General features: G+C 35.7%; 1 pseudogene; it reads right to left on the bottom strand.

The window, feature by feature from the left end:
* Positions 1 to 6,301: 6,301 nt before the first annotated feature.
* On the bottom strand, positions 6,302 to 8,891 carry LOC130467447 (protein DETOXIFICATION 43-like; annotated as a pseudogene).
* Between the last annotated feature and the right edge of the window lie 1,024 nt (positions 8,892 to 9,915).

Below are 9,915 nucleotides of genomic sequence, written 5' to 3'. Positions count from 1 at the left end.
GGTGTTGATGATCGGATTATGAACCCGAGATCGTACTCTTGGAGTATTATTGTCGTATGCTTAAGATTCCTATTCGTGATTTTGCAGGTTTAGTTAATGCTGGAAGTTGAATCAGGGATCGCGAATGCAAAAAAACGATATATGCTAGCTGAATTTCATATATAAGGTTGTAATAGTTTTTTGTGTGAATATTCTTAAGCTAAATATGAAGAGTTATTGAATTTCATGGATTAGTTCCTTGTTGGTTAAGAGCTAAGTTTGATTAATGCTATTAAGTAATTTTACTTAGCAGCTCGTTAAGAGCGGGCTGTTACAGGTGGTATCAGAGCCAAGGTTGATTTTGGGTTTGCTATGATCATCATATCATAGCATATGAGTTGGAAGTGGGTTTATTGGATTGAATAAGAGTCCGTAAGTATGTGAGTTATGTTTGGGATGTTAAAGCTTAAAAGTTTTATGCCTTAAACCGAGAAGTCTAGAATTGAAAGATTTGAAGTGATGATATTTGGTTTGTAAAATGTCTTACGAACATGAAGGTTGAAAGCTAAAACATATGTTTTGGGAGTTAGTGAAACTTCATTTTAATTATGTGGGAAGAAGTGTCGATGAATGAAATTGGATTTATAAATATTAGTGTGGTTATGAATTTGGAGATGATGGGTTGAGGATTTTAGATTTCATTGCTTGTTTTGAATTACGAGAATTTGAGTTTGGAATAGATCGTTTGATTTAGGTGATTAGAGTTCTAATGCAAAGATTGGGCCCATTGAAAAACATATAGTTAAATTCGTTATTATTGGATCAAGAGTTTCAATATATTGTCATCATCAATCCATCTAGTCACCTTCTTCCTAAACTGGATTGAGTACCGTTAATCTCCAATCCATCCATTGTTCCTCAAGATCCAATATTAATATTCGAATCCTATCTGTCAAGGGAATCGAGATATCTTAGATTATTTCCTACACTGTGATTTCAAGATGTCATTTCAAAGTAATATGTTTCAAATGATCTAAAATTTGCATTCTGAAATTTCGAGGACGAAATTTATTTTTAAGGGTGGTAGTATGTAATAGCGCAATTTTTTCCAGGTGTTTTTAATTAGAGGCTAATTACATTTTATTATCTTAAAATAGATTAAAACAGTTTTAATAAAAGATGAGTATTATTATTGTATTTTATCTTTTCAATGTGTAAGAGAGGAAAATATTTTTTTTTATTTTAAATGTAAAATTACAATTTTGCCCTTGGTGAGAAAAATAAAATAATTTCATATGCCTTGCTCTTCCATGCTATGTGTCACTCATGGGAGTTGCCACACACAAATATTGGTGTCATTTTCTTGTTAATTCTTCACAATTGAGTGGCAAGTAAGGTAGAAAATAAATTTGTTTAATGGTTTCTCCTAGGTGCAAACACTCACAACCCAAAAAAATCTCTCTCCTCTAGCTTGATTATCTGCTGCTGCTTCTGTTTCGTTCGTTTTCTACAAAACGAGTTCGGATTTTTCCAATAGTTTCTTTAGGAAAGTTGTAGCCCTTGAAAAGCTAATCAATTTAGCCTCAAGAATCACTCAATTTGGAGTTGTATTGTAGGAGATACGCCCTCTTCTTGTCACTGCTGCTGCAGTTGTTGTTTTCAGAACTAGCTTCTGTTTGTGATGTTTTGAAGATCTTACGCTAATTTTTCCCTTCTTGTTTCTAAACAAAAATTTTAGATATCTTTGCGTAGATGAATTTAGGCTCAAACTTCACTCAATTTGGAGCCGTATTTTAGGAGATATGCTCTTCTGAAATCAGTCGTTGCTGCTGGCTACAAGTTGTTGTTGATACCTCAATTTATTGTTGCGGCCTTGTTGTTGTTGATCTTTCCTCTGAGTTCCCAACTCTAATTCGATTAGCGAAGTAGAACCCTTGTTAAGATAATATATGGAGCTTATTAAAGAGTTGAGTTCATGCATATATTATGAAGATTGAACTATGGATGTATAATTGGGAGTTCAAGCAAAGGAGTGATGGGTATCATGAAATTGGTGTTGATGATCGGATTATGAACCTGAGATCGTACTCTTGGAGTATTATTGTCGTATGCTTAAGATTCCTATTCGTGATTTTTCAGGTTTAGTTAATGCTGGAAGTTGAATCAGGGATCGCGAATGCAAAAAAACGATATATGCTAGCTGAATTTCATATATAAGGTTGTAATAGTTTTTGTGTGAATATTCTTAAGCTAAATATGAAGAGTTATTGAATTTCATGGATTAGTTCCTTGTTGGTTAAGAGCTAAGTTTGATTAATGCTATTAAGTAATTTTACTTAGCAGCTCGTTAAGAGCGGGCTGTTACAAAACATCTGCACAAAAACAGCAAGAGTAAAACACAAGAGAAACAAGAATATGTAGCGAGAGCCCGTTAATTCCGAGTCTATGATTAGTATCGATTCGAGAGAGCATGCTAGTCTAATTAATTACCTTGTTGATTATCGTGAGTGTTCATTGTCTTGGATTGTTATTTGTTGGTGAACCTATGCCCTAGATTCCTTAATATATTGATTCATACTCGTTTAATATTCGTTCGTAGTCTTAGTATACAAATCATCAACCAACTTTTGTTCCCAATAGTCTAGTCTAATTGATTAATAGTAGAAAGAACATTGTTTCCATGTGGATTCGATCCTGACTTCCCTTGCTACCTAGCTAGTGGACTTAGTGATGTGGGCTTAATAATTGCCTCCACCACGAGGCCCAAAGAAGCCATAATATCCTATCAAGCCAGCTTAACTGACCCATGGTTCAAGCCTAGGAAGTAGGCTTGGACCTTAGGTGTTCAGACAAACATAACGGCACGACCCTAAGTGGGGAAGCCCATGGTCTCTGGCCCAGTTTGTAAAAGGCCCATGATTAACGGCTAAGGGACACGTGTCCCAAATCCCCAAGGGGGGCACGCACCCCGCAGATAGGGTTGAGGGATCACTTCCCGAGAAACCCTAACCCTATAAAAGGCTCAGATCCCAAGGTAAGGGGCAATCAATTCATTCCCACCAACCAAAACTATCATTGCTCTGCCTTCTCTCTATAAATTACTTCTCTCTCTAGCTTATACTTACTTAAGCATCGGAGGGAATATTCCTACGAGAATATTCTTATTTTGCAGGATTCCAGAAGTTCGTGCCAGGTCATACTTGATACCTCCGAGGAACGCGTGACACGTCAGCACCGTAAAAGATCCCACAACACTTAGGTTATTTTTTATTAGGTGATACGACTTAAGCATGTCCTTATGTATGTATAAACTGTGAAAGCCATCACATATTTATAGTGTAGGAATAATGGAATTAGAAATCTACTAGGTTTCAAGTATTCCAATTCTATTAGAATTAGTCTTTAATTAAAACTAGTAACTTTAGGAAATTAATCTTTTAATCTAATCCTAATTTCTTAAGGATTCGATGTGTGCACAAACTTCAACACACACACGAGCACGGCCCACAAGAGAGCAGGCCATGCCCGCGCGCGCGGAGAAGCCCAGTGCAGCTCACAACCCACACGCTGCTCGCAGCCCGCGTGTTTGCTCGCAGCCATGGGCGCGCTGGGCCTGGCCTTGTGCTGGGCCTTGTGTGCCTTTGGTGCTTGCTGCTCATACTTTGCGCGCTGGGCTTGCTAGGCGTGGGCCTGGCTTCGTGCTAGGCCTTCGTCTAGCAAGGTCGTCCGATGCTTATTTCGTACGACGCGCTTCCGGTTAATTTTCGTATTCGAACAATATTTAATATTTCCGATTCCGGAATTAATTTCCGTTTCGAACAAATATTTAATATTTCCGATTCCGGAATTATTTTCCGATTCCGATAATATTTCCGATTCTGACAATATCTCCGTTTCCGGCAATATTTCCGATTCCGGCAATATTTCCATTTCCGATAATATTTTCCGATACGTACCATGTTTCCGTTTCCGGCCACATCTATGACTTGGATAATATTTATATTTCCGATACGATCCATATTTCCGTTTTCAGCAATATCATCGTTTGCGGAGTATTCATAATCTGCCTTTGACGATTTCAGCTCCCACTAGAACCGAGATCCGTCGATTCCGAATATCCATAAATGGAGTATTTAATTCCTTTAAATACTTGATCCGTTCACGTACTATTTGTGTGACCCTACGGGTTCAGTCAAGAGTAAGCTGTGGATTAATATTATTAATTCCACTTGAACTGAAGCGGCCTCTAGCTAGGCATTCAGTTCACTTGATCTCACTGAATTATTAACTTGTATAATTAATACTGAACCGCATTTATTAGACTCATAATTAAATGCATACTTGGACCAAGGGCATTATTTCCTTCAAAACCTGGTTCATTGCTTAATCCAATTTCTGGAATTTCATATTCCATCAAGAACAAGAAAATAATTTATCAAGTAGTAGTAAAGTCAAGAGAAAAAGTCAAGAGTAAAGTCAAAGAGTAAAGTCAAGAGTATTGTATAATTCCTTCAATTAGGCATTGCATTTAGGATGTCAAACATTAGTTGTTAGTGTTCATTGTAGTTGTCAAGTTAAGCATGTTTAGTTGCATTTCTATTTCATATTTTTTTTCTTATCTAACGTCGCCGGGGCACCGTTAGCATGATCATTGATAAATAACTTAATTGTGCATATTTTAACACTAAAAGTTGAGATTTTTAATGGTTTAAATTCATGTTTGACCTATGGTTTGAACATGCTATATAATTATGGTTAAAAGATGATTAATTAAGGTTTTGATGTCTCATTAAAGGCCTAAATAGTTTCTGGAAATTTATTAAAGCATGAATAATAATTAATTTATTATTTATTTTAGGAAGAAACTTTGAGTGGCTTATGGTTTGAGAAAAGTGGCACCTTTGAGAACGTACTCAAGGTACGTATATGTGTACAGTGTGTAGTATCATGCATAGGAAGTTATTTTTAACATGTAGCACCATGTCATATGTGAATGTGGTGGTTACTTGATTCAAGAGAAGTTTGTGGTTCATATTTTTATTATGAAAGCATTTAGTAGAGCATGTTTGTCATTATTTATGCGAGCATGTAGTATGCATTGTGCAAGAGTCTCATTCATGCTAAAGTCAAGAGAAGTTATTCATTGCATTGCATGTGTGTTTTAGTACCCATGTAGAAGTAGAGAAGTTATTATTTTCAATTATCATGCGTGTCTTAGTACCCATGTAAAATCAAGAGAAATTCATTTAATGCATGCACTACAAGAAAACTGACATTTAGTGACGGAAAAATCAGTCGCTAAACATTAAAATTCAGTCGCAAAACGTCTTTAGCGACGGATTTGTGACTGATTTGATCCGTCGCTAAAGACCTGGTCGCAAAATTTTAACTGTCTCAGTTTTGCAACCGACAATATTATCAGTCACCAAATGGTAACCACTAAATCTGTGCTTTTTTGATGACTGATTAGTAATCATCGCTATTTTGTTACCGGATTTTCTAGTTACTATGTAGCAACTGACATTTTATTAGTACCTAATTGGTGATGGTTATTTCGTGACAATATAGTGACCGTATTACGCAGTCACAAATTAACGACCACCAATTTCGCGGCAATTTAGTGACCGTATCACGTGGTCACAAATTAACAACCAACGATCTCGTGACAATTTAGTAACTGTATCATATAGTGACAAATTAACAACAAACGTTTAAGCAGTCGCTAAATTGGTACTAATTGGTACTGGCTAATTCCGTCGTAGTTTAGTGACTAAGTGATTTTAGTCGCTAAATTGGTACTAAATGTATTAGTTCCTATGTGGCAACTAAAAAAGTCGGTTGCAAATTAGCCACCTTCTTAATTTATTGGTGACGAAGAATTTTTAAGATAATAATATTTGCAATATATATTACTCTATATAACCCAATGAGTTCTATTTTTTGTTGTAAAAAAATCATTGTATTAAACTCAAAGAAAATGGCGTTTGTACAAGTGAAAACAAACAAACACCTAGCGAACAACACTTTGAAAGCCATAAAGGTGATACAACTCTTAGCAAAGTTAACCATAGTCAACTATGGTAAAAAAAAATGCCTGAGCTCAAACAGAACAGATAAGGTCTTCAACTAAGGTCTTCAACTGCTATGAAAACATATAAGGTCTTCAACAGCTACTATGAATTCCCTACTTCTCTGCAGCTTTAATTTGGCTTACGACGTCTATGGAGTTGCATCCCGGCTCCTGGCTAACCGAGTAAATTAAAAGCTGTTAGCATAGAGCTTCACACCATTTTTGAGAAAGAATACGGATTATTGAATTCAGTTATTCCTCACCATTTTTGAGAAATCGACCTAACTCCAGAGCTTTTAGACCAGGGGGAAACAAATAAACTTCCCTCGTCAACCTCCATAAGAGTATAAATGACATTAAGTACCTATAACACCGAAACAATGTCTGAGACTAACAAAAAAAAGTTACAAGACTAAGTATGATAACCAATGCTTTCAATTGCAGCGCGCTTACTTTGAGAGCACATGAGCAATGGCTGCACGCCTGCACCACTCACACCCAAATGACATGCAAAGATAAGAACTGCATCCAGTACAATATTTGCACCATCTGCTGCAACTGTAAAACAAAACTCGGAATGGTAAATAGAAGAGAGCCAGAGTACTTATTCAAATCTACTTCATTAATTACATAATACTTCTACTGTCAAGAGTAGCAATTGATGTTTATAACTATAAGACTTTTTACCTGTAGCGTAAAGGGGAGTTGTCGTATCTTTAAAACCTCGAAAAACACCTTGCATTGCTAAAGAAAGAAGCACAGCTGGAGCACCTAAGGATCTTAGTGTTAAGTACTTAAGAGCTGGTTGTAGCATCGGGGAGTCCTGCAGAATAACCAAACACAGAAAGAACTCAGCAGAAAATCATAGTGATCAATGAGGGTTAATTAAGCAACTGTTTATACATGGGTGAGAAAACATACTGAACAAGATGATGCTCAAAGAAACTTATTACATGTTTTATACCCATGATTCCTAAAGGCATTTTAGCTCCAAAGAAAAGGAATATGGTTTGACACACACCAAGGAACAATCCAAGAACAAGTGCAGTAGAAGCTGACGGGATATGCCGCTTGTCTCCTCCTACTTTAACCTTCTCAGGACTACTGATTGAGACTTTATTTGTCTTTTGTTGACTTCCATGTAATCTGAAAAATGTCAGAATCATGGAAAGATTATGTTAAAAAAAGTTTGTAGAAGATAAAATGTTAAATATCTGATGTAGCAAGGACCTTCTCTGAGAAGAGAGTCATCTTTCTTAATATTTGTGATAGAACCCTCCTCTAGTTTCCCAAGTACATCATCTTGAGACATCATCTCTTTAGAGTTACCAGTTTCAGCAGATTCCTGCTGATGTTGATTTTCAGCATCTTTGACTTCTGCGTTCATTTTACTCACTGTCTCCTCCTCGGCAACAAAAGAAGTTGTAATGCTAACAAGTGGGTATATAGTAATTTTTGATGCTTGGTTGAATATAGATATGGAAACTCCAACTGCTGCAAGTTCCACCGCGCCTACACACACAATAAACGAGCCAAACATTTGTATGATTGATCGAAAGGTTTCCGTATAGTTTAAAGTATGATGCATTAGCAATTAATGTTGCAGTAAATAGTTAAAGAGAAAGAGAATACAAGGAAAAGAAAGGTGCGGCATACCAATGTGGCCAATAAAAACGGTGTCAATCAGAGAGGCAGCAGGAGCAGCAGCTAAAGCCAAAGCTGCACGGAGTTGAAAGCAACAAAATGAATGGCTTTACAAGATAGTTTGCCAAGGATTGTATAATATGGCTTTACAACAATAAAATGACTGATATAATATTTTATGACTTTACAGCAATAAAATGACTTATACCACATGATATGGCTTTACAGCCCCAAATGAATTACATGTATATCTCAAGTCTCAAGTAGGGGAAACTACCATATTTGCTACCAAGTGTCGGTAATGAATTCATATCAAAATTTTAAAATGTTAAACATAGGCTACTACAAAGAGCCTAAACAAGAGGACATTAAAATTTCAACTTATACCACAACAAATATTCAAACTACGCTTTATCAGACAACAACCAGTTGAAGAACATGAGTGAAGATTATGCAGATCAATGCTTCCAGATCAATGGCTATTACTTGAAAAATCCAGATCAAAACAAAATCCTATATTTCTAACTCACGAACTCACTAACTAACTAATAAAATAGGTAAATTTAAATAAAATCAGATACTAAATTTTTAAGTACAAAGCTCATCAATATATATCACTCAAGAATTGGACCTTGGCTATTTCCATAGTTTCTTTGTGACATGATGATAATTAATCAAGAAAAAACACTCCTTCCGTTGTAACAAATAAAAGAAAATATTGAGATATTAAATCAAAGATATGTTCCATATCTTACCTCTGTATCATCCATGTAAATCGCAGATGACGTGATTGAATTTGACATCTTTTTCTTCCCCCTGTTACAAGCCCAAAAGAATATATGTAAAACACCATCAAACAAGCTAATGAGTCAACACAAAACCAACCAATGGTGATACACACTGATACAACCAAGGTTGTATAGAAGCATACCAGAATGTCAGAACCTGCAGAACATATTAACACCAACTGCAAAACAGAAACCTGCAGAACATCATAACAACAACTGCAAAACAGGAGCACTACCACCAGACCAACTTCAACCTACAAAATGCAACAGAATAGCTGGACAGCAGCTCAAACAAAACAAACAAGGCTGCCTGCTTCTTCAACACGCAATTAATAATTCAATAACTCAAAGTTTCTCAACATGTTCACAACTAAAAGTAACCATATCCAAAACATAAATAAATACCGCATAGGACGAAAACCAAAACATAGTTCCTAACACATGAAGGTGCTAAATATAGTCTATTCAGAAATGAAATAATCTAAGCTTGAGATTGTGAAAATTCAGAGAATTTCTTTTGAAGCTCCAAGATCATTTCCTTGTTCCTCTTCTCATCTTTTTCAAGCACTTCTATCTTGTTTAAAGCATCTGAGAGTTTTTGGTTTGTTTCAGTGAGCTCACTAGTTGTAGATTCAAGTTGACCTTTGAGTTGAGAGACAATGCTCGATGAAGGTGTTGATATATCATTGGTAATTGATTTTCCTGGCCTTGTGAAATAGTTTCCAGCACTATTTCCTAATCCAAAAAAAGTTCCTTTCTTTGAATATCCACCAACCGCTTCATAAAATATTTCATCATCTCCCTTAGTCGAGCCACTTGCTTGTGCTGCAGCTTTCTTGGATTGAAAATTATTCTGCCACAAGAATGTTGTACAAGTGACATTATTAGAAGATAAGCCCAAGAGTTATACGTAAATTCATACATTTATATCATTCAAACAACGAAAACAAAATAAGAAATCCGCTAGAACTAAAGATGAAAAGTTCTTATAAGAAGTCTGCTAGTAACATTTAGCCACACAAGAGTACAGAAACTTATTGTATACAAGTAATATATACGGAGTATTTTATTTTCACATCGACCAGGTGTACAGTGCTAAGTAAATGTATTTACCAGGTTATTAACGCTACAAGAGAATGGCTGGTTATACATTTTTGTAGAGTGTTCAAAAGAGGCATTGATCTTCATACTTGAACCAATACCAAACAACAAACTTTCAATACTATGAATTAAAAAAGTATGAAAGAAACACATACCCATATATTTTGTGCCGCCTCACTTGTCATAGTATTGTCCTTTTTTGTATGATTTTTCAAGTACAGATCAGGAGCAGAAAGGATCTTTCCATTCTTTTTCATCTATACATTATATTTACATGTGCATAAAATTTAATTAGACACTCGAAAATAAAATTAAAAAAATTTGGGAACTTAC

The sequence above is a fragment of the Spinacia oleracea genome, chromosome 2 (assembly GCF_020520425.1).
Source record: "Spinacia oleracea cultivar Varoflay chromosome 2, BTI_SOV_V1, whole genome shotgun sequence".
Classification (NCBI taxonomy): Eukaryota; Viridiplantae; Streptophyta; class Magnoliopsida; order Caryophyllales; family Amaranthaceae; genus Spinacia; species Spinacia oleracea.
This window is presented reverse-complemented; position numbering and strand designations above follow the sequence as displayed.